The sequence below is a fragment of the Tachyglossus aculeatus genome, chromosome 7 (assembly GCF_015852505.1).
Source record: "Tachyglossus aculeatus isolate mTacAcu1 chromosome 7, mTacAcu1.pri, whole genome shotgun sequence".
NCBI lineage: Eukaryota > Metazoa > Chordata > Mammalia > Monotremata > Tachyglossidae > Tachyglossus > Tachyglossus aculeatus.
The window spans coordinates 20,688,495-20,713,950 of NC_052072.1; the positions used below are offsets into that span (position 1 = coordinate 20,688,495).

The 25,456-nt window shown below is 52.9% G+C and overlaps 1 protein-coding gene across 1 annotated transcript in view; it reads left to right on the forward strand.

Annotated features, from left to right (window-relative positions):
- Nucleotides 1-4,867: 4,867 nt before the first annotated feature.
- The window catches only part of TFEB (transcription factor EB), a 54,664-nt gene continuing 34,075 nt past the window's right edge, over nucleotides 4,868-25,456 (forward strand). Inside the window, exon 1 of the mRNA XM_038748956.1 lies at nucleotides 4,868-4,990. The gene's annotated coding sequence lies outside the window, so the exon portion shown is untranslated. The remainder of the gene's footprint in view (nucleotides 4,991-25,456) is intronic.

Sequence of the window (25,456 nt, forward strand, 5' to 3'; positions counted from 1 at the left end):
CCCAGTGGGCCAGGCTGGGGTGGGGTCTGTGGCTGGGGCATCTCAGCCCGAGGTTAGGATTGAGGGTCCACTCTTCAGACTGGGGCTGGGCTTGGAACAGAGTGGGTGGGTTGGGCCTGGAGCAGAGGTGGGGGTTGGCTGGGGAACGTTGGACCTATTCCATAAGAGCTGTAAAACCCCTCTGGCCCCTTGGTATCTCAGTTCAATCTGCTTTCAGGCTCATCTGTATCAGGGTGTAACAGTCACACACACACACACACACACACACACACACACACATTTCCCCCCCCCCCCCCCCCCGCCATCCCCTTTTTCTTGGTTACTCTGAAGCACAGGCCTGGGAGTCAGAAGGCCATGGGTTCTAATCGCAGCTCCGCCACGTATCTGTTGTGTGACCTTGGGAAAGTCACTTGACTTTTCTGTTCCTCAGTTACCTCATCTGCAAAATGGGATTGAAACTACGAGCCCCACGTGGGACAGGGACTGTGTCTAACCTGATTTACTTTTATCTGCCCCAGTGTTTAATACAGTGCCTGGTACATAGTAAGCACTTAACAAATACTATTATTATTATGATTATTAATTATTATTATCAATTCATATTCCCACCACTTCAACCTCCCCAGTTGCCACCCCACACAACCCCCACATAACCCTAACAGAGTTCTCCAAACTTCTCTGTTCCCCCTCCTCCCAGCCTCCCGACCCCCACCCCCACCCCCACCATCTTTAACCTCCTGGCATTTTTAGTCCCTACACGTCACAGAGGTGTTTCCTCAGGGAAAGACTCCAGGAGAACTTCCTTCCTCCCAGGCTGAGCAGAAAGAAAAGGGACCCAGGCCTCGCTGTTTGCTTCCAGGCTGCCTGAGGCTCTGGGAAGAGGGCTGTTAATGTCAGTGCCCAGGAAACCAGGACTGCAGGGGGGCAAGGGTGGGCTCAGGCAGGGGGCTTGCAGGCTGGGGTCAGGGTCTTGCCTTTCCTCAACCTCACCAGGCATGGTGGCCAACCCCTTCCCTCCCCTGATCCTGATTAGTTCCCTCTGCAACAGGGAGCTAGAAATAAGGAGAGACACTCTTGGGGAGAAGGGGCGGAGGAGGCTCAGGCTGAAAGTGCAGTTCCTTCCACTCCCCTACTGTTTCCCAGGGTGTTGGGGGATTCAGAGGGGTTGGGACTCCAGATCTTTCTAGCCATTATTTATCACCTATGCATACCACAGTCAGTCAATCACCTAGCTGTACTCTCCCAGGGGTGCTACGAAAACGTTCAGGCCATGTTTCCCCTCTCCTCAAGAACCTCCAGTGGTTGCCCATCCACCTCTGCATCAAACAGAGACTCCTGTTGTCTTTAAAGCACTCCATCATCTTGCCTCCTCCTGCCTCTCCTTGTTACTCTTCTACTGCAGCCCAACCGGCATACTTCACTCCTCTCACTGTACCTCAATCTCATATATCTCACCACTGACCTCTCGTTCATGTCCTGCCGCTGGCTCGGAATGCCCTCCCTCCTCATGTTTTGTTGTCTGTCTCCCCCTTCTAGACTGTGAGCCCGTTGTTGAGTAGGGACCGTCTCTATATGTTGCCAGCTTGTACTTTCCAAGCACTTAATACAGTGCTCTGCACACAGTAAGTGCTCAATAAATACAATTGAATGAATGAATAAATCTACAGACAACTACTCTTCCCACCTTCAGAGCCTCATCTCCTCCAAGAGACCTTCCCTGACTAAGCCCTTCTTTCTTCTTCTCTCTCTCCCCAACTTGCTCCCTTTATTCATCCCGCCTCCCAGTCCCACAGCACTTATGTACATATCTGTAATTTATTTATTTGTATTAATGTCTGTCTCCCCCTCTAAATTGTAAGCTCCTTGTGGGAAGGGAATGTCTTCTCCCAAGTGCTCAGTACAGTGCTCTGCACACAGTAAGCCCTCAATAAATACGATTGACTGACTGACTGCTATGTGTACAGTAAGCACTCACTAAATTTCATTGATTGATCGATTATTATTTACTGAGCCCTTACTGTGCTTGGGAGAGCACAGTATAGGTTGAAGACATGATCCCTACTTCGATGATTACAATCTAACAGAGGAGGCCGACCAAAAATAATTTATAGGTAAGAGGAACAAGTGCTTAAACAGTAGGGTACAAAAACTGATAGGTACAAAAAGTTGTCTACTACAGAGACTGTGAGTGCACAAGGGCCGAGGTCAAGCAAAAGTGCTGAGTTTCTGCAAAACTATTACACAATTGGTGATAAATGGGAGGGTGTGACCTGGGAGAAGAAAAATGAATCCGGGAAAGCCTCCTAGAGCAGATGGGATTTCTGAAGGGTTTTGAAGATGGGGAGAGCTGGGGTCTGGTGGATTTGAAGGGGGAGGGAGTTCCAGTCCATGAGTATGAGGCTGGGGAAGGGAGGAATGAGAGCAAGTCAAAGTGAGAAAGTTGGCTTGAAAGGTACAAAGAGGGTGAGCTGGGATGTGGTGGAAGAAGAGAAGAAGAAAGTAGATAACTAAGAGGAAGGGAGCTCTAGATAATAATGATGGCATTTGTTAAGCACTTACTATGTGCAAAGCACTGTTCTAAGCACTGGGAAGCTAATGGTCAGAATGCAGTGGGAGAAGACAGTAGATAACTAAGAGGGAGAGAGCCCTAAAGCTAATTGGTCAGGAGTTTTTGCTTCTCGCAGAGAGAGAAATAGGTCACCACTGGAGGTTTCTGAGGCATGGTGAACAGAACACTGTTTTAGGAGGACCATTTAGGCAGCAGGGTGAAGTATGGACTGGAGAGTGCCTGGCACATAACAAGTGCTTAACAAATATAACAACTATTATTATTATTAATAATAATAATGACATTTATTAAGCGCTTACTATGTGCAAAGCACTGTTCTAAGCACTGGGAAGATTACAAGGTGACCAGGTTGTCTCACGGGAGGCCCACAGTCTTCATCCCCATTTTTACAGATGAGGGAACTGAGGCACAGAGAAGTTAAGTGACTTGCCCAAAGTCACACAGCTGACAACTGGTGGAGCAGGGATTTGAACCCATGACCTCTGACTCCAAACCCCGGGCTTATTATTATTATTATTATTATTATTATTATTACAATACCTGGCACAAAGTAAGCTTTTAACAAATATCACAACTATTATTATCATTATTATTATCATCATTATTACAGTGCCTGGCACAAAGTAAGCGCTTAACAAGTATTACAACTATCATTATTATTATCATCATTATTACAGTGCCTGGCATAAAGTAAGCGCTTAACAAGTATCACAACTAGTATTATTATCATCATTACAGTGCCTGGCACAAAAAGTAAGCGCTTAACAAGTATCACAACTATTATTATTATTATCATCATTACAGTGCCTGGCACAAAGTAAGCGCTTAATCAATCAATCAATCAATCAATCAATCGTATTTATTGAGCGCTTACTATGTGCAGAGCACTGTACTAAGCGCTTGGGAAGTACAAATTGGCAACACATAGAGACAGTCCCTACCCAACAGTGGGCTCACAGTCTAAAAGGGGGAACAAGTATCACAACTATTATTATTATTATCATCATTACAGTGCCTGACACAAAGTAAGCGCTTAACAAGTATCACAACTATTATTATTATTATCATCATTACAGTGCCTGGCACAAAGTAAGCGCTTAATAAGTATCACAACTATCATTATTATCATCATTACAGTGCCTGGCACAAAGTAAGCGCTTAACAAGTATCACAACTATTATTATTATTATCATCATTACAGTGCCTGGCACAAAGTAAGCGCTTAACAAGTATCACAACTATCATTATTATTATTATCATCATTACAGTGCCTGGCACAAAGTAAGCACTTAACAAGTATCACAACTATTATTATTATCATCATTACAGTGCCTGGCACAAAGTAAGCGCTTAACAAGTATCACAACTATTATTATTATTATCATCATTACAGTGCCTGGCACAAAGTAAGCGCTTAACAAGTATCACAACTATTATTATTATTATCATCATGACAGTGCCTGGCACAAAGTAAGCGCTTAACAAGTATCACAACTATTATTATTATCATCATTACAGTGCCTGGCATGTGGTAAAGCGCTTAACAAGTATCACAACTACTATTATTATTATCATCATTACAGTGCCTGGCACAAAGTAAGCGCTTAAAAAGTATCACAACTATTATTATTATTATCATCATCATCACAGTGCCTGGCACAAAGTAAGCGCTTAACAAGTATCACAACTATTATTATTATTATCATCATTACAGTGCCTGGCATAAAGAAAGCGTTTAACAAATATCACAACTACTATTATTATTATCATCATTACAGTGCCTGGCACAAAGTAAGGGCTTAACAAGTATCACAACTATTCTTATTATCATTACAGTGCCTGGCACGTGGTAAAGCGCTTAACAAGTATCACAATTATTATTATTATCATCATCATTACAGTGCCCGGCACGTGGTAAGCGCTTAACAAATATCGCAACTATCATTATTATTATTATTTTATTATTATCACAGTGCCTGGCACTCAGTCAGCGCTTAACCAATGCCATTCTCAGGACCGGGTCCCCAGCGGCGCGTGGGCAGAGCGGGAGGACTACGAGTCCCAGGGTGCCCCGCGCGGGCGGACTCCGCAGGCGGACTACGACTCCCGAGCTGCCCCGCGCCGGCCCGCGGTGGGACGGAGGGTGGGGGGGGGAGAAGAGGCTGTCGCGTGCTGCCCCCTGCTGGGCACGGCGGGCAGTGAGCGGGACGGTGACAGCGGGCGGCGGGGGACAGCGGGCGGCGGGGGACAGCGTCCGGAGCGGGGGGCGGGGGGTCGGTCCGGTCCGGTCCGGCACGGTCCGGCACGGAGGGGACGGAGCGGCCCCCCGGGACGGACCGACGGACCGACGGACGGACCCCCTGAACTCGCCCAAGTTGTCGGAGCGGCCGGCCGGCCGGACGGACTGACCTTCACGGGGAGGTGAGCGGGGCGGGGGGCCGGGGGGCCGGGCTCGCCCCGGGCAGGTGGGGACCCCCGCCCCAACACCCCCTCCCCGCTCCTGTCCGGTCCTGTCCGGTCCTGTCCGGGGTCCGGGGTGCGGGGTCCGGGCCGGGCCGCTGCGGGCCGCCCGGACGGGGGGGGGGCGGGGGCTCCGGGAACTTATGTAACCGCGCGGGCGGGGCCGGACCGGACCGCGGACCGCGGACCCCGGAGCCCGGGGGGGGGGTCGGGGCTCAGCGGCTCCCGCTTCCCCTCGGGGCCGGGCTGTCCGGCCGGGACGGACACCGGGGACCGGGCGAATTGGCCGCCTGGCCCGCGCCGGGACGGGGCGGGGCGGGACGGGACGGGGGTCTCCTCCGCCCCTCGGGCCCCGGGCACAGCCAGCCCCGCTGCTGGAGAGGACCCCTCGCCCCTTCTCTGTCCCCTTCCTCCTCCCCCCCCCCCCCCATTCTCCTCCCTCGCTTCCCCGCTGGTCCCGTGGCCCCCCGCCCCAATCAATCAATCAATCAATCGTATTTATTGAGCGTTTACTATGTGCAGAGCACTGGACTAAGCGCTTGGGAAGTACAAGTTGGCAACATAGAGAGACAGTCCCTACCCAACAGTGGGCTCACTGTCCCTCGTCCCCTTCTCCTGCCCGCACCCCAAACTAGCCCCTTGTGGCTCCCCCTCCCCAGCCCCTCTCCCGGCCCCAGCCCCCCAGTATCCCCCAGCCCCTTTCCCCGCCCCGTCAATCAATCAATCAATCAATCAATCGTATTTATTGAGCGCTTACTGTGTTCAGAGCACTGGACTAAGAGCTTGGGAAGTACAAGTTGGCAACGTAATGAGACAGTCCCTACCCAACAGCGGGCTCACAGTCTAGAAGGGGGAGACAGAGAACAAAAACAAACATATTAACAAAATAAAATAAATAGAATAGATATGTACAAGTAAAATAAATAGAGTAATAAATATGTACAAACATATATACATGTATACAGGTGCAGCTCCCCCCCAGCCCCTTGCCCCCAAGTATCCCCTAGTACCTCTCCCCTTCCCCAGCCCAGCCCCTCTCCCCGTCGTCCCCCAGTCCCTCTCCCCGTCCCCAGTATCCCCCACCCCCCATTCCCAAGTGTCCCGACCCCTCCAGTGTCCCCCAGCCCCTCTCCCCGTCCCCAGCTCCCCAGTGTCCCCCAGCCCCTCTCCCCTTCCCCAGCCCCCCAGTGTCCCCCAGCCCCTCTCCCCGTCCCCAGCTCCCCAGTGTCCCCCAGCTCCTCTCCCCGTCCCCAGCCCCCCAGTGTCCCCCAGCCCCCCGCCCCGTCCCCAGCCCCCCAGTGTCCCCCACCCACCGCCCCCAAGTGTTCCCGTGTCCCCCAGCCCCTCGCCCCGTCCCTAGCCCCCCAGTGTTCCCCATCCTCCCGCCCCCAAGTGTCCCCAGCCCCCCAGTGTCCCCCCAGCCCCTCGCCCTGTCCCCAGCTCCCCAGTGTCCCCCAGCTCCCCAGTGTCCCCCAGCCCCTCGCCCTGTCCCCAGCTCCCCAGTGTCCCCCAGCTCCCCAGTGTCCCCCCAGCCCCTCGCCCTGTCCCCAGCCCCCCATTGTCCCCCACTGTCTCGCCCCCAAGTGTCCCCCAGCCCCTCAGTGTCCCCCAGCCCCTCTCCCCGTCCCCAGCTCCCCAGTGTCCCCCAGCCCCCCAGCCCCTCCAGCCCCCCGCCCCCACGTATCCCGCAGCCCCCCTTCCCGTCCCCAGCCCCCCAGTGTCCCCCATCCCCATCCCCTTCCCGTGGCCAGCCCCCCAGTGTCCCCCATCCCCATCCCCTCCCCAGCCCCCCGCCCCCGCCCGCCTTGGGTCTCGCCTCGGCCCGGGTGTTTGGCTTCACGCTCGGCTGCGCCAGGGCCGCTCCGGAGCTGCCACACCAGGTTCCCGCCGCTGCCACCCGGGCCCGCCCCGCCCTGCCCCGCCCACACCGCCCCGAAACCTCCCCCCTCCAACCCCCGAGCCCCCAGGGAGAGCGGCTCGGGCCCCTCGGACCCCCTGTCCCCCTCCCCCAACCCCACATCCCTTGTCACCCTCCCCCTCCACCAACTGTCGCACCTAGCTGGCAGGTGCTTATTTGACACTTCCCGGGCTCCCTAGAAACAACTTTCCTCCCCTCATCCCCCGCCCGGGCCTCGCTCCTGCCCTCCTCCCCCAGCCCACCCTTCACTGGACCCCCATTGGCTCCAAGCCCCTGGACCCCTCTTGTCCCCCTTGTCCCCCAACTCCACCTGGCCCTGGCCTAGAGGGGAGGTTTGGGCCTCCAGGCCCAGCTTCTGACCCGGTTCAGCTCCAGGCCAAGGAGGTCCAACGAGGGGACCCCCGCGGCCAGCGGGCTCCGAGCAGGCCGTTCTAAGTGCCCAGCAGCCCGGTGGAGGGCAAGCAGGAGTCCGGACGAGGTGGCCCGGGAGGGGGACCTAAGCCACACTCCCTGGGCTGTGACCTTAGCAGCAGCAGGAGGAGGAGGAGGAGGAGGAAGAGGAGGAGGAAGCAGTGGCCTCAGGTCCCAGGGGGACCTCTCTCCACCCAGCCGGGGAGACATCCTGTAACTGGGGGAGATGGAGGCCCGCGGGGAAACTCAGACTCAGGGTGTGACAGCCACTGCCGCCACCCACCTTACACCCTTCCCCAGTGGGCCACACCGAGCCTCGTCTGGACATGGTGGGCTCTGTCACTGAGAACTTGTCTTCCCCGTTGGCTCCAGCAACTGCCAGGAAAGGGACAGCTTTGCCCAGTGAGGGGGGCAAGGGCACTGTTTTTGGCTTTAGGACTCTTGAGATGTTTGTCTGGGTTTGTTGTGGACTTGCTGTGTGACGAAGGGTCAGCACTTTACCCTTTCTGGGTTTGTTTTGCCATCTGCCGTGCAGAAAGAATGGCATGCTCCCCTCTGTGCCCCACGACTGCCAGGTGCACGAGAACCTCGGTGCCCGAGCCCAAGACCTGTTGCCTATTAGGGGGCAGTCGGTCTCTCGGTGGGGGTTGGGGGCCTGCAGGACCGTTTGCTGACCTCCCCAGGAGACGTCTTCCACAGCTGGGGGCGGGGGGGGGGGGGCTCCAGAATAGGCAGGTGGACAGCGAGGCTGTCGGGCTGGGACAGTCCTTTGGCTTGAAGTGCAAGGACCCTGGGGATGGGGGTTGCTATTCATTCATTCATTCAATCGTATTTATTGAGCGCTTACTGTGTGCAGAGCACTGTACTAAGTGCTTGGGAAAGTACAAGTTGGCAACATATAGAGACGGTCCCTACCCAACAATGGGCTCACAGTCTAGAAGGGGGAGACAGACAACAAAACAAAACATATTAACAAAATAAAATAAATAGAATAGTAAATATGTACAAGTAAAATAAACAGAGTAATGTGGGGAGGGGAAGGAGGTAGGGCAGGGAGGATAGGGAGGGGGATTGGAAGGAGGGGGCTCAGTCTGGGAAGGCCTCCTGGAGGAGGTGAGCACTCAGTAGGGCTTTGAAGGGAGGAAGAGAGCTAGCTTGGCGGATGTGTGGAGAGAGGGCATTCCAGGCCAGGCCCCTTTAATCCAGCCAGGCAAGGTTGCCGAGGACAGATTGGCTGGAGCCAGAAGGAGTAGACAGAGCCACAGGCCCGTCTTGGACAGGTGGAGACCCTGGTTGGAAGGGGAGGGGGAGGGGTCTGAATCAGGAGTGCAGTGACAGGGCAACAGTTTGAAGGTCACTCAAATGATGGGGGTGCTGTCTGGGGCAATGCCTGGGGGGAGCCCAGCTGGGGTACATGGACCCCTTTCCTTGGAGCCCATTTGCCTACTTGTTGGGTATCTAGGAAGTGATTGGGGGAGTGGCAAGGCCTGGCCAAGGGGGAGCTTTTCCTGGGGCTCCCTCCAGTCTGGCTTGGAGGGAGGGAGATAGGAGTGCTTTTGTTGGGGGGGGGGGGGGGGGGGGCGGAGATGGCAGGGTAGGAAGGAGCCTCAGCTCGTTGGACTTTTTCTTGGGGGGGGGGGGGGGGGCGGAGATGGCAGGGTAGGAAGGAGCCTCAGCTCGTTGGACTTTTTCTGAAATGACTTTGTTACTGCTAGAAAGGCCAAATCTGCCCGAGTTGAGAGATTGAGGAAAAGCTGTGTGGCCTAGTGGAAAGAGTACTGGCCTGGGTTCTAATCTTGCCTCCACCACTTGCCTGTTGTGTGACCTTTCACAAGTCACTTCTCTCTGTCTCAGTTCCCTCATATGTAAAAAGGGGTTTACGACTGTGAGCCCCGTGTGAGGCAGGGACTGTGTTCAACCTGTTTAGCTTGTATCTACACCAGTGCTTAGAACAGTGCTTGGCACATAATAAGTCCTTCACAAATACCATTAAAAAAAATCATTTAGCCTCTGCACCTGGACAGGTCTGGACACCCGCCTTAGCACCGATTTCTGTCTTTCCTTGAAAAACCCAAATCCTCTTTCAGTTGCAAAAGGAACTCTGGACGCTACAAGGAGGCAGATGGGGTTCCTGTTCCTAGCGGTCCAGCTCCAGGAAGAGCCCTGCATGGGCCTCCTTACTAGGAGTAGAGATGACAGAGGGCCCAGATCTGGGGTCCGCTCAATGTGATTGACCCCTGGGCAACTCCCAGAAGCCCTTGAGGGCGGCTGAACATCCACAGCAGAGTCCCTGCTAGGCAAAGCTTGGGCAACTTGCAGTCCTCTTCCCTGTCTCCCTCCTTCTCTCTTCCCAGACTCTCAGGGCCTCTGGTAGGAGCAGTTCTAGTAGCCAGAAGCCCAGTTTGTCCCTTTTCAGTGGGCCACTTGGAGGCTTGTATGGGGTGCTGGAGCCCCTCCATACCAGAACAGCATGAGGCTTTTCTGGAGGCGGGGCTGGCGCTGGGGTATAAGGACTCCAGAGTCCCCTATCAGTTTGGCAAACCTCAGGCCCTTAGTGCTTCGGGGAGACCAGGCGGGACTGGTCCCTGTCTGGTTTCTGGTCACTGGAATTCTGTAGGCTCAGGGTTCTGGGGCAGATGGGATTTCTAGGCACCCCCTAGGCCTTTGGGACCAGCCTCCAAACCGCCCTTCCCCTGAGAGGTACAGGGGGTCTCCTGTGGACTGCTGCGGTCTAGGAAGGCCCGGGCCACGTCAGACCTTCCCAGAGTGCTCGGACCAGGCTGATTCAAACTAACCTGGCTCTGGATGTGGCATCAGAGGCAGAACAGCCGCTATGTCCCCCTCCCCGCCCTCCCCGCCCCCCAGACTGTATGCTCGATGTGGGCAGGGAATGTGTCTGTTTATTGTTGTATTGTACTCTCCTGAGCACTTAGTACAGTGCTCTGCACACAGTACAGTAAGCGCTCAGTAAATGCAATGGAATGAAAGCTCCCCGCAGAGCCAGGCCGGTCCCCCTCTGGGCTGCCTCACCTCTCAGGTTTGGAGGATTGGCTCTGGCAGGGATTCTGGCTGCTCCACCAGCGACTGCTGCTGGTCCTCCTGGTGCTGGCTGGCCGGTCTGGGGGGTGTTCTGGGGCCGGGGGAACCCCGAGGCCGAGAGGCTGGTTCCTTGGGGATGATGCTTTCCAACGACCTGAGCTGACTCAAGCTGACTCACGACTGCCTCATGCAGACGGCGCCTCCGCCTTCCCGGCTGGGCCCTGGGACATTTATGAGGAACTTTGTAGCTCTGAGAGTCAGTTTGCTCAGGATTTTATGGTATCGCCAAGCAAACCGCCTGTCTGAGGCTGCCTGAATGCCAGGATCTAGCTGGCACTCTGTCCCCCGTGTTCCCCCCGTACTTCCCTTTGCTCCAGGTCTGCAGTGTCCTTTCAGTGGGGTGCGTTGCTCGACCAAAGGGTCTGAGCAGGACTCTCCTCCCACCCTGAGACCAAGCCTTCCAGGCCCTGCTTGACTTGGGAACAGGCCCTTTCTCTGAGACTGACAGAACACTCTCCTCCGGGATGGGGCGGGCGAGGATGTGGGTGTTGGAGGGTGAATTTCTTCTGGGGCCGTGGGTGGTCAGAAGTCTCCTTTGAAGACAGTTTTCTGCTCCCCTTAGAACTGGTCACCCAGAGGCAAGCAGGGTCCCTCCCACCTTTGGCATTCGGGGCCTAGGACCTGGGCAACCAGGCTGCCCTCTGCCCCTCCTCCTTGCCCCCCTCGGGCCTTTCCCGTTGCCCCATGGGAGATGCCAATCCCCTGAGCTGCAGGCAGCTGAGGGGGAGGAAGATAAAGCTGCCATGGAGCAGGAGCCGGGGACTGTGGGTCTTATCTTGCCAACAGGAAGTGCAATGTGTGGGGTGGGAGGGAGAGTACGGCCTGGAGATTCCTCCCTGGGGGGGAAGAGTCAGGGGAGGCAGGAACATTTCCTGCTTCCTGCCTGTTCTCTCTCTGTGGGGCTTGAATCGAGTGAGCGTATTTTGGGGTCTCAAGGATGGGGATGGAGCCTCCAAGGGGAGGGGTCAAAAAGACTGGAAAGTCATTCTGGGAGGGGGCAGTTGGAGAGAGAAAGAATCAATTGTACTTACTGAGTGCTTACTGTGTGCAGAGCACTGTACTAAGCGCTTGGGAAGTACAAGTTGGCAACATATAGAGACGGTCCGTACCCAGAAAGAATGGGAGCAGAAGTGCTGGGAGGGTGCTACCTGTTATGTGACCTTGGGCAAGTAACGTAAGTTCTGTGAACCTCAGTTTCCTCATTTGTAAAATGGGGATAAACTATCTTATTAATTTTTAAAATGGTGTTTGTTAAGCACTTACTCTGGACCCAGCACTGTACTAAGCACTGGGTAGATTCCAGGTAATCACATGGGGCTTAAAGTCTAGAGAAGAGGGAGAACAGGTATTGAATCCCCATTTTTCAAATGAGGATACAGCGGTACAGTTGAATGACTCGCCACTTGCTCCCTTTATTCATCCCCCCTCCCAGCCCCATGGCACTTATGTATATATCTATGGTTTATTGGTTTATTTATATTTATTTATTTATTCATTCATTTATATTAATATCTGTCTCCCCCTCTAGACCGTAAGCTCGTTGTGGCAGGGAATGTGTCTGTTATATTGTCAATCATATTTATGGAGTGTTTACTGTGTGCAGAGCACTCTACAAAGCACTTGGGAGACTACAGTGTAACAATATAACAGACACATTCCCTGTCCACAATGAGCTTACAGTCTAGATGAGAAGGCAGGTATTAATGTAAATAAAATACAGATATGTGCCCAAGTGCTGTGGGGCTGGGAGGGGGGATGAATAAAGGGAGCAAGTCAGGGCGACACAGAAGGGAGCTGAAGAAAGGGAAAAGAGGGCTTAGTCAGCGAAGGCCTCTTGAGGAGATGTGCCTTTAATAAGGCTTTTAAGTGGAAGGAAGAGTAATTGTCAGATATGAGGAGGGTGGGTGTTTCAGGCCAGAGGCAGGACATGGGCGAGAGGTCAATGGTGAGATAGATGAGATCAAGGTACAGTGAGAAGGTTAGCATTAGGGGGCAATGTATGTGGGCTGTTTTATATTGTACTCTCATGCTCTTAGTACAGTGCTCTGCACACAGTAAGCGCTCAATAAATACAGTTGATTGATTGATTGCCCAAGGTCACCCAGGAGGCAAGGGATTAGAACCCAAGTCCCCTGACTTTCAAATCTGGGCTCTTTCCACTAGGCACACTGCTTCTCAGACCTTCTCATACCTGTTCTCCCTATTTAGATGGTGAGCTCTATGTGGGACAGGGACTGCTTCAGACCTGATTATCTTTTATTTGCCCCAGTTCTTAACAAGTACCGTTATTATTATTGTTATCATCATCAGAGAGAGGGGAAGAGGGGCTCAGAGGGGACGAAAAAGAAAGGGCATTCATCCATCCAACCACCATTCATTCATTCAGTCATACTTATTGAGCGCTTACTGTGTGCAGAGCACTGGACTAAGCGCTTGGGAAGTACGAGTCGGCAACATATAGAGACGGTCCCTACCCAACAGTGGGCTCACAGTCTAGAAGTGGGAGACAGAGAACAAAACTAAACATGTAGACAAGTGTCAAAATTGTCAGAACAAATATAATTAAAGCTATATGCACATCATTAACAAAATAAATAGAATAGTAAATATGTACAAGTAAAATAGAATAATAAATCTGTACGAATATATACAAGTGCTGTGGGGAGGGGAAGAAGGTAGGGCAGGGGGATGGGGAGGAGGAGAAGAAAAAGGGGGCTCAGTCTGGGAAGGCCTCCTGGAGGAGGTGAGCTCTCAGTAGGGCACTAGATCCTCCTTCATCCACTGCCACAGCAGCCACAGACCAGACAATTAATCGTATATATTGAGTGCTTACTGTGTGCAGAGCATTGTACTAAGGGCTTGGGAGAGGACAATATAATAGGCCACAGCTGTGCTGTGGCCACCACTCACTAACCCTGGCTGGGCAGAGAGTCAAGGAGAGAGAGTGGAGAGTCCTGGCGGTGGCGGGGGCGACCCAGTGGAGTTGGGGCCTGCAAGCCTTCAGTGGGTGGGCATTTGCCTCCTCACCTTGGCTCAGCCCCAGGGTCTGGAGAGGCAGAGGGGCCACGCCCTGGCCCTCGAACTCAAGACAGGCTCAATCAATAAATCACTGGTATCTGTTGTGCACTTACCATGTGCAGAGCCCCGTGTTAAGCACTTGGGAGAGTCCAAGATAACAGAGTTGGTAATAATAGTAATTGTGGTATCTGCTAAGCACTTACTATGTGCCAGATATTGTTCTAAGCACCGGGGTAGTTACAAGCTAATCAGGTTGAACAGTCCCTGTCCCAAATAGGGCTCACAGTCTTAGTCCCATTTTACGGATGAGGCCTAGTGAAGTGTCTTGCCCAAGGTCACACAGCAGACAGTTGGTAGAGCCGAGATTAGAACCCAGGTCTTTCTGACTCCCAGGCCCATGCTCTAACTGCTAGGCTACGCTGGTATATATCTATATATGTATATATATATAGATATCTATATCTATCTATCTATCTATCTATCTATCTATCTATCTATATATATTATGGTATTTGTTAAGCACTTACTATGTGCCAGGCATTGTACTAAGCACTGGGATGAATTCAAGGAAATTGGGTTGGACCTAGTTCCTGTCCCAGGTGGGGCTCACAGTCCCAATCCCCGTTTTACAGATGAGGTACCTGAGGCCCAGAGAAGTGAAGTGACTTACCCAAGGTCACAGAACAGACATTGGCTGAGCAGGGATTAGAACCCATGACGAACTGACTCCTAGGCCCGTGCTCTAGCCACTTATGTTCCTCTGCGCACAAGGAGTTGCCAGTCTCCAGGAGAGCTGGAAGTAGGGACCAGCCGGCAGAAGAAGGGGCAAGTGCTAGGGTGTACAGACTGGGGCCTGGGCCACTGCAGGCTGAAGCTAGACTGGGGACCAGTGGCCTGGTGGCACCCAGAGGGCATGTAGGGCTGGCACACCTGCAGCTGCCCCCTCCCCCCCAACTAGGGCATTGGCTGGGTGAATGTGTTCCTGTGCCCTCACTGACAAAGAGCTTCAACTTGCCCCCATGTTGGGAGGGTGTCTGACCGCCATCTGGCAGGGAAAGCCAGTTGGGTCCGCGTTTCTGTGGTTCAGTTCGGCCCTCTCTGGGCTCGACCCTCAGGCCCTCCCTGCCCCTGGCACAGGCATGCTGGACCTCACTGCTTCCTGGGCTCGGACCCTCAGCTGGCTGTCGGGCTCCTTTGGGGGCTCCCACCCCAAGAGCCTCGCAGCTCTGTTGGCTGCCACCATCAGCCCTGGAGTGACAGTGAGCCTGCCACCCATTCGGGTGGTATCCGCCCGGCTGGCATCTGTGTCTGGCCCTGAGAGTGAGGGGCTGGGGCTGCCAGGGGTGGGGGACACTACAGGGCTAGGTGGTGGTCTGTGGGGCTTGGGAAGGGCCGAGGGGAGGGGCTGGGAGATTGTTTTCCCCTGTTGGAAGAGGGGAAGTCTCAGCCTGTCCTTTGCTTGTTTATTATTGGGTCTGAGCAACAGCTGCGGCTCTCCTCACACTGCACGAACCCACCCCCGGCCTGACACCCTGAAGGGGGGAGGCGGGAGTTCTCCCACTTACTCTTCCTCAGAAGGAGGCAGAAGGGACACTATGTCTGGAGGGAGGGGCTCCGTCCTCCACGGGTTTGACTCCAACCTGCCCCCGCTGCCCTTGGTATTGAGGAGAAGCTGGGGGAACGTCAGTCCCGGGATGGGGAGAGGGGTGAGCTGCCGGATGCTCTCCCCTCCCCATTCCCTCCCCCTCCCCCCCCACCCCGCTTCACCTCTCGGATCCTGGGGGCATCGGTAGCTGGGGGCTTGTGGCTCCCATGGTCCCATGGGAAAGCCCCATGACCCAATCTCCTTGGCACCAGTGGTGACCTCCAGAAGGGAGGCACCTGTCTGTGCCCCAACTGGAGTGGAGGGTGGCAGAGATGGGGCAGAGGCTGGGCTGGGGGTGCTTTGTCAGGTGCCCAGAACTTCCAGGGGCTCAAGGCGAAGCTCGCGGCCTCTGACCTGGCTGCCTGTCAGCAGCGAGCGGCTCGCGGGGCTGGGATGCCTGTGCTAAATCAGTCTTGGTGACTCAGGGCTCACTGGCACCGCCCGCTGCCTGGTTCCTGCCTTCTTCTTGGGCCCTAATTTGCCCAGCCCTCTGCCTCACCACTATGTAAGGAACCAGCTTTCTCCAACTGCCCCAGGAGCTCCCTGCTGCTGCCCTTCCTGGGCCGACGGACAACTGGGAGGGTGAGCAACTCGGGTGGGAAGCGAGACGGAAAAGGTTAGGGGTCTTCTGTCTGGGAAGGCAAAAGCTGAGAGAGAGGGGACATGATTGATGAGTCAGAAAAAACTGGGTTCTAATCCTGGCTTTGCCACTTGTCTGCCGTGTGACCTTGGGCAAGTCACCTCACTTTTCTGGGCCTCAGTTACCTTATCTGTCAAATGGGGATTAAGACTGTGAGCCCCATGTGGGACATTGGACTGTGTCCAACCTGATTAGCATGTGTCTATCCTAGCACTTAGAATGTTGCCTGATTCATAGTAAGCCCCTAAAATATACCATTAAAAAAAATTGAAGTTAACCAAACTATGAAGGGTGAGGATGGAGACCTGGGGGCAATGCTCCTCACTAAATCCTTCAGCACCTGGGCTGGAGGCCAACAGCGAAGTTTGAAGGAGGTCTGGTCAAAACTAAAGGAAACACTTCTTTGTCGAATGAAAATAATAATAATCACTGTGGTAATAATAATAATTGTGGTATTTGTTAAGCACTTACTATGTGCTAGGCACTGTACTAAGCGCTAGGGTAGTACTTGTGGTGGATGCAGTACCTGTCCCACGGTTATCTTAGTCCCCATTAGACTTAGTCCCTCATAGATGAGGTAACTGAGGCACAGAGAAGTGACTTGCCCAAGGTCACACAGCAGACAAGTGGCAGAACTAGGATTAAAACCCAGGTCCTTCTAACTCCCAGACCTATGCTCTGTCCACTAGGCCATGGAGGTGGCAGGCAGGTGGGGGCACCTGGAATTTACGAGCTCAGGAAGCAGACTCCGCCAGAAAATATCCATTTGTTCAGGAATGGGCTGGATGAGAAGTCATTGATGGTTTACTTCAGGGAAGGAGGAGGGGTGTTTGAAGGCTCAAAAAGGTTTTAAATAGACAAGTAGATGATAAGTCCTTGGTGGGCCAATAGAGGGAAATAATGATAATTGTGGTATTTGTTATGTACTTACTATGTGTCAAGCACTGTACTAAGCCCTGAGATAGATACAAGACACAGTCCCTGTCTCACCTATGGTTTATAATCTAAGGGGGAGGGAGAATAGGTATATAATCCCCATTTTACAAATGAGGCCCAGAGAAGTTAAGTGGCTTGCCCAAGGTCACACAGCAGACAAGTGGCAGAGCCGGGATTAGAAATTGGGTCCTCTGACTCAGTCCCATTGTCTTTCCTCTAGGCCACCCCAGGAAAAGTTGAGGATATGGGCGATCCGTCCAAAACCATGAGGATGGCCATTTGGGGAGGGCAACTGCCACTCTGTCCCTCCAAATACCTTCTGACACCTCAGTTAATAATAATGATTATTATTATTATTTATTATTATAGTATTTGTTAAGAGCTTACTATGTGCCAGGCACTGTACTAATCTCTGGGGTGGATACAAGCAAATAGGGTAGGACCCAGTCCCTGTCTCACATGGGGTTCACAGTCTCAATCCCCATTTTGCAGATGAGGTAACTGAGGCCCAGAGAAGTGAATTGACTTGTCCAAGGTCACACAGCAGACAAGTGGCGGAGCCAGGATTAGAACACACGACCTCCTGACTCCCAGGCCCGTGCTCTATCCATTACGCCATGGTGCTTCCCAAATCTGGGCTGGTTGGACCAGGGGTCCAGTGTGGACAACTGACCCATACTGATGGGGTCTGGCCTCTCTGGATCGCTCCTCATCCTCTCTTGCCCTTGTGAACTTTCGGCTTCTGACCCAGGAGGGTCTTGGGGACCTTCCCCAAGCACCTGACAGTGTTGGTTCAGAGCACCCATGATGGAGACAAGGTATTCCGAACAACTGTTACAAGACAGTTGTGGGTGTCAAATCAGAACCCCCAGATGGGTGGTGTGGTGTGGTGGGACGGAGAGGGCTGGCCAAGGGCTGGGGTGAGAGGCACACAGTCTCGCCACAGTCCTCTCTATTTTGGTTCTGTGGGTTCACAGAGCCCAAGTTAGGTGCGTAGCCATGGAGTGCCAGTTTAATAATAATTGTGTACATTTCGATCGTATTTATTGAGCGCTTACTGTGTGCAGAGCACTACTGTACTAAGCCTTGGGAAAGTACAAAATAACAATAAATAGTGACATTCCCCACCTGCAACGAGCTTACAGTCTAAAGGGGGGGGGGGGGAGACAGACATCAATACAAATAAATAAAATTACAGATATGTACATAAGTGATAGGGGGCGGAGAGAAAGGGGGAAGAGCAAAGGAATGAGTCAGAGAGACACAGAAGGGAGTGGGAGATGAGGAAAAGTAGGGTTTAGTCTGGGAAGGTCTCTTGGAGGAGACATGCCTTCAATAAGGCTTTGAATGGAGGGAGAGTAATTGACAGATTTGAGGAGGGAGGGCTTTCCAGGCTAGAGGCAGGTGGGTAAGATCAAGGCACAGTGTCAATGGTATTTATTGTGTGCTTACTGTGTGCAAAGCACTGTACTAAGTGCTTGGGAGAGTAGAATACAATAATAATAATAATTGTGGTATTTGTTAAGCACTTACTATGTTCAAAGCACTGTTCTAAGCACTGGGGAGGTTACAAGGTGATCAGGTTGTCCCACCTGGGGCTCACAGTCTTAATCCCATTTTACAGATGGGGTAACTGAGGCCCAGAGAAGTGAAGTGACTTGCCCAAAGTCACAACAGAGTTGATAGGCATGTACCCTGCCTACAAGTTCACAGTCTGAAGGAGGAGGAGGTGGCATTAAAATAAATAAATTATGGATATGTGCATAAGTGGTGTGGGGCTGAGGGTGGGGTGACTATCAAGTTCCTAAAGGGTCCAGATCTAGGACCATAGGCAAGTCAGAAGGGAGAGGGAGTAGGAGAGAAGAGGGCTTAATCATTCATTCATTCAATCACATTTATTGAGCGCTTACTGTGTGCAGAGCACTGTACCAATTGGGGAAGGCCTCTTGCTAAACCTCTACTGTGTGCTGAGCACTGTGGCAGATACAAAATAATCAGATTGGACTTAGTCCCTGTCCCACATGGGACTCGCAGTCTAAGGTGGTGGTGTGGGGAGAACCGGCATTGAATCCCCATTTTGCAGATGAAGAAATTGAGGCATATGAAGTAAAATGACTCATCCAAAGTCACACAGCAAGCAAGCGGCAGAGCTGGGATTAGAAGGTGGGTCTCCTGACTCCCCATCCTGTGCTTTTAACAACCAGTTCAGCAGCTGTGGCAGGCTGCACCCAGTGGGGAGCTAGCAATCCAGGGCCTTAGTCAAGCATTTAGTACAGTGCTCTGCACACAGTAAGAGCTTTATAAGTACGATGGAATGAATAGTCAGCTCTTGTTCCCAAGGGCCGGTGGGCCCCTTCTGAGCAAGATGCCAGAGGGATTGGGAAGGGGCCGCTGGCCAAGGGGAGGGGCGGTGGGCTACGACCTTTGCTGTTTGTGATTGTGTTCCTTGGACTAAAGGGAGTCCCAGCTGTGAGCTGAGCCAATGGCATTTATTTATCTTCATTCATTCAGTTGTATTTATTGAGCGCTTACTGCGTGCAGTGCACCGTACTAAGCGCTTGGGAGAGTACAATATAACGATACACAATATAATGATAAACAGACATGTTCCCTGCCCACAAGAAGCTTACCTGAGCCTCACCTGAAGATTCCAGGGGGGTGGGAATGACGGGGCTGCCTGCCTTGGGTTCAAGGTTGGGGAGCCACAGCTTCGAGAGCCCGGGAGACCCTCAGAGAGGGATGGGTGCAACTCCTGGGAGCTGAGAGGAGGGAGATCACTGAGGGAATGTCTTGGGTGCTCGGAGCAGAACAAGCACTAGGTGCAAATCCTGAGTCCTGGGAGGAGGATGAGCACTGGGTGTAAGTCTTGACTGCTGGGAACAGGACAACTGTGAGTTCTGAATAACAATAATAATTGTGGTATTTGTTAAGCGCTTACTTCATGCCAGGCACTGTATTAAGTGCTGAGGTGAATACAAGCAAATCTGGTCGGACACAGTCCCTGTCCCGTGTGGGGTTCACAGTCTCAATCCCCATTTTACACTAAGTGAAGTGACTTGCCCAAGGCTATGCAGCAGATAAGTGGAGGAGCTGGGATTAGAACCCATGCCCTTCTGACTCCCAGGCCCCTGCTCTATCCACTAGACCACACTGCTTCTTGCTGACAGGGAACATGTCTATCAACTCTGTTGTATCATACTCTCCCGAGCCCTTGGTATAGTCAGTGCTCTGCACCCAGCAAGTGCTCAATAAATACCAATGATTGATTGATTGAGCACTGAAGGAAAGTCCTGGGTGCCGGGAGCGGGATGAGCCCTGATAAGGGCCCGGCGGGAGGGTTGGTCCCTGCTGGGCCAGGCCAGGATTGAGCAGGACTGCCCTCGGGTCCAGGGTGGGTGGTCATGCCTGGTGGCCACTCTGGGCGGCCGCTGGAGGAGGAGGAGGAGTGTGTGGGACGAGGCCCGAGGTGGAGCACCCCGCTCCTGTGAGCACAGGGGCCCTCTGGGCCCGTGGTTTATTCTGGGCCATTAGTAATCCCCGGTCACATTTGCAGCTCAGAGCAGCTTGTGCAACTTCCTCTCCCGGGGCGCTGGTGCTGGGCCGGGCCTGGGCCGAGAGAATGAGGAAACTGGAGGGTGGCCGAAGGGGCTGTGGACGCTGCCTGGGCACCAAGGAGGGGCCGCAGCCCCCCGTGCCCACCCCCTGTAGGACCTGAATTCCCCCGCGTCCCTATTCGCCAACTTGGAACAGACTCTCAGGTAGGGAGGGAGGCCCAGAACGGGCGGAGGGTTATCGGACGGGGAGGACTTTGGGGGGCCCTGGGGGTCGGAGGCGGAGCAGTGGGGTGGGAAAGGGCAAAGGACAGAGAAGAGGCTGGGGTGGGGAGGTGTCAGGCAAAACCCTCTGGGGTTGAGATCTCTGTGGGCAGGGAATGTGTCTGTTTTTTGTCATATCGCACTCTCCCAAGCACTTAGTACAGTGCTCTGCACACTGTAAGCTCTCAATGAGTACAACTGACTGACAGAGATAGAGCTTGGGCTTGGGGAGGGGATGGGCTTCAGACCCTCTGGGAACTGACTTTGGAAGGAGCATCGGGTGCATTCATTTATTCAATCGTATTTATTGAGCACTTACTGTGTGCAGAGCACTGTACTAAGCGCTTGGGAAGTACAAGTTGGCAACATAAGGACCACGTACAAGTTGGGTGCAGAGCTGGGATGGAGGTGGGCTGGGGTCTGGATCCCATCCTGCAGTGGGGACATCAAGGGTGTTGTCGGATGGAGCCCCACTCCACCCCACCGGGACTCCTGGTTGGAAGTTTGCTGAAGGGTGTAAGAAGCAGCTTCATGTGTCCTCTGGACTCTCTCTCTTCCCCTTCCCTCTTCTGGGCTACTTAGGCCTCTCCAAGTTTCCTGCGGGTTGCTGCCTTCTACGCCTGGGTTCCTTGTCCTTTTCAGCCCCGGAAGGGTCTGGGCTGGACAGGCCGGGCTGGTTCCCGCCAGTGTGGATTGGTTTTTCTCATGGGCTGGTGCCACTGCCTCCCCAGAGAGCACGAGACGGCCCCTTTAGAGCGAGAGGTGGAAATGAAAGGGCTGGGGTGGGTCATAAGGAGATTAAACGTGAGGCTGGGGTAGGGGTCGGGGGGATCCAGGGCTCCGGACTAATGGGCAACGGAGAGGGGTGGTAGTCCTGCCCCTAACCCTTTGGATTCTCCTGGAAATAATAATAATAGTAACAATAATAATAATGGCATTTGTTAAGTACTTACCATGTGCCAGGTACCGCACTAAGCTCTGAGGGGAATTCAGGCAAATCGGGTTGGAGACAGTCCCTGTCCCACATGGGGCTCACAGTTTCGATCCCCATTTACAGATGAGGTAACTGAGGCCCAGAGAGGCTAGTGACTTGCCCAAGGTCCCACAGCAGACAAGTGGCAGAGCCAGGATTAGAACCCATGATCTGCTGACTCCCAAACCCATGCTCTATCTATTACGCCATGCTGCTTCTCTGTCAGGGTGCCGGCTCTTGGAGGGGTCAAGGCACCGGAGAAAGGCTGGGGGCTCAATGTGGGCCTGAGCCTAAGCTTTGGTCCTTCAGGCTTGGCTGACCACCAAGGGAGATCCGCTGCTGGGCTGGGAGGGCAGTGGAGGGCTGGGTCTGGGGGATGCCATGGCCTGGTGTTCTGTTTTCATTCAATCGTATTTATTGAGTGCTTTCTGTGTGCAGAGCACTGGACTAAGGGCTTGGGAGAGTACAATACAACAATAAGCAGACACACTCCCTGCCCACAATGAGTTTCCAGTCTAGAGTCTGTTTCGCCCAACTGGGTCTGGCTGTCACCCCAGAACTGGGGCCTCTGTGGAGGGACATCCCCCCAACCTCCCAATCTCCCCCAGCCCCTTGGGCAGAACCGGAGGCTCTTTTGCTCCCTCTTTGATATAGGCTGGATTTGGCCGGAGGGAGGGCGCCAACTTTCTGTGCCCTTTCTGCTTGCTTCCCGAGCCACCCAGGAGGCCACACCTGGAACAATTCCGAGAGCAAGTTGAGGTGTTACCAGGGGAGAGCTGTCCCTGCAGGAGATGACACTGTCTGGGATGAATGCAGAAGAATGGAAGGGTTGACCTCTAGAATCTTGATCAGCTCAGGCAGGGTAGTTCAGTGATACGCTGGAGCTCTGGGTCGCAGTTCTGATTCTCGAGAGTCCGAGGGCCTGGGTTCTAATCCCGGCTCTGTCACTGGCCTGCTACGTGACCAGGGCAAGTCATCGAACTTCCCCAGAATTCAGTTTCTTCATCTGTAAAACAGGGGTTCAATGCCTGTTCTTTCTTCCGCTTAGACTCTGTCCCTGGGATCCCTATGTAATAATAATAATAATGATGGCATTTGTTAAGTGCTTACTGTGTGCAAAGCATGGTTCTAAGCGCTGGGGGGGATACAATGTGATCAAGTTGTCCCACGTGGGGCTCACAGTCTTAATCCCCATTTTTACAGATGAGGGAACTGAGGCTCAGAGAAGTTAAGTGACTTGCCCAAGGTCACACAGCAGACTTGTGGTGGAGCTGGAATTCGAACCCATGACATCTGACTCCAAAGCCCATGCTCTTTCCACTGAGCGGGACAGGGATTGTATCCAACCTGATTATCTTGTATTAACCTCAGTGTTCAGTGCAGTCCTTGCCCCATAGTAAGCATTTCACAAATACAAGTGTTATTATGATTATTATCAACATTATTGTTACTATTCAGATTTTCCATGTGCCTCAGTTTTCCTTTCACTAAAATGCAGTGAGGAAAAGCACCTGGGATTTGGTTCCAGAAATAATAATAATAATAATAAGCAGAAGAAGAAGAAGAAGAAGAAGAAGAAGAGCAGCATGGCTTAGTGGATACAGCACAGGCCTGGGAGTCAGGAGGACCTGGGTTCTAATGCTGGTTCTGCCACATGGCTGCTGTGTGACCTTGGGCAAGTCACTTCACTTCTCTGGGCCTCAGTTACCTCCTCTGTAAAATGGGGATTAAGGGTGTGAGCCCCACGTGGTACAGGGACTGTGTCCTATCTGAATGACTTGTATCTACCCCAGCACTTAGAACAGTGCTTGGCACATAATAAGCGCTTAACAAACACCACAATTGTTATTATTAATAATAATACTTACGGTACTTGCTAAGCACTTACAATGTGCCAAACACTGTACTAAACTAAACTCTGTGGTAGATACAAGATAATCAGGTGAGGCCAAGATGGGGAAAAGTGATGGTCGTGGGGGCCCCCCATGGGCCCGCCTGTGGTTAAAGTCAGAGCAGGGGGCAGAACCCAGATACCGCCCCCCACCCCCCTCCACCAACCAGTCTATGGGGGGAGAGGAGGCTCTGCCATGGGTATGCCTGCTCTCGCCCTCTCCCCGCTTGGCGGCCTGGCTCCTATGACAGGAATGTCTGCCGCCTTCGGGGCTTGTGGGCGTTACTCTGGGCACAAATCCCCTGGGTATGAATATCCTGTGCACTCCAGAAGGGGAAAGGTTCAGAACGATCCCAGGGTGTGGATGGAGACGAGAGGGCAAGGGGCCAGGATCTCATTGACAAGGAGGCGTTGACTTCAGCTATTCAAGGGCAGCTTTCTTCTATTTTTAAACCCCATTTAAAATATTTGCCAGCACCTGGCCCAGGGCTCACTTGAAGCGGGATTGGGAAGGGGGAGGGGGAAGACTTCAGAGAAGAAGGGGTCTGCGCTAAGGTTGGAGCTCTGATGGAGGAGGATTAGAGCAGAAGCCCCAGGTGGGTCCCCTGTCTGTCGGCAGGACAGGAAGTACATGGGGCCATTCTGGGAAAGTCTCTGATGACGAGGGAGGTGCCCCCTCTGTGCCTCTTGGTTCCTCCTCCTGCCCCTCCACCTTCTGAGTGGCTAAGTCCACCTTACGCTCACCGCTCAGAGCTTGCAGTGCTTGCCGGCTTGGGGCGAAGGGCAAGACCCCCGATGCCCAAACTCCTGGACACCCAAGCCCTGGGCGGATTCAGCAAACACTCTGGCCTCCAACATGGAGCCAGTAGGCCCCGCCGGGCTGGCCTTGGACATCTCGCTGGGAGCAGCTCGCAGCTGGAAAAGGGTCCAGGCCCCATCTCTGAAACCAGGCAGCAGGAGTGGCCAGGGCATTTTCTGATAGCCAGGATTCGATGGGAACTTTGGGGAGTTAAGTTGTATCCTTATACTCCCCTGGCCTGCTGTGTTAGCTCCAAGGCCATGGAAAACAGCAATAATGTGACTTGAATCAATCAATTGTATTTATTGAGCACTTACTATGTGCAGAGCACTGTACTAAGCGCTTGGGAGAGCATGATACAACAGAATTAGCAGAAACATTCCTGGTCACAACGAGCTTACAGTCTAGAGGGGGAGAGAGACATTAATATGAAAAATAATATTAATGAATATTAATAACCAATCAGTGGAATTTTAGCTCTTATTATATACAGAGCACTGTCCTAAGCACTTGGGAGAATACAATAGGGTTGGTAGAAATGATCTCTGCCCGCCAGGAGCTTACAGTCTAGTTGGAAAAGCAAACCCTGAAGTAAATTACAGATTGGGAATCTACTGAATTTAAAGATATACACATAAATAATGAGGGGGTTGGAGAGTATCGAATGCTTAGTGGGTTCAGATCCAGGTGTTTAGGTAATGCATAAGAGAGGGAGAAAAGTGTGGGGGAGATAAGAGATTATCAGGAAGGGCTTCCTGGAGGAGATCTGATTTTAGTAGGGCTTTGAAGGTGGGGAGAGTTCTGGCCTTTTGGATATTGAGTATAGATGATAAGCTCATTGGGGCAGGGAATGTATCTGCCAACTCTGTTGTATTTTACTCTCTCAAGTGCTTAGTACAATGCTCTGCATATAATAAGTGCTCATTGAAAACCATTGATTGAGTGAGTGAGCTCCAGGAGGGAGGATGTGGGCAAGGGGTCGACAGTAAGAGAGATGAGGTAAATAATAGTAATAATAATGATTACGGTATTGATTAAGTACTTACTATGTGTCCAGCACTCTTCTAAGCACTGGAGTAGGTATATGATAATCAGGTCTGACAGAGTCCTTTCCCCACGTGGGGCTCAGAGTTTGAGTAGGTGGGAGAACAGGTTTTTGAATCCCCATTGTACAGTTAAGGAAACTAAGGCATAGAGCAGTTAAGTAACTCGCCCAAGGTCCCACAGCAAGTAAGTGGCAAAGTCAGGTTTAGAACCCAGGTCTCACAACCCCAGTCTCTTT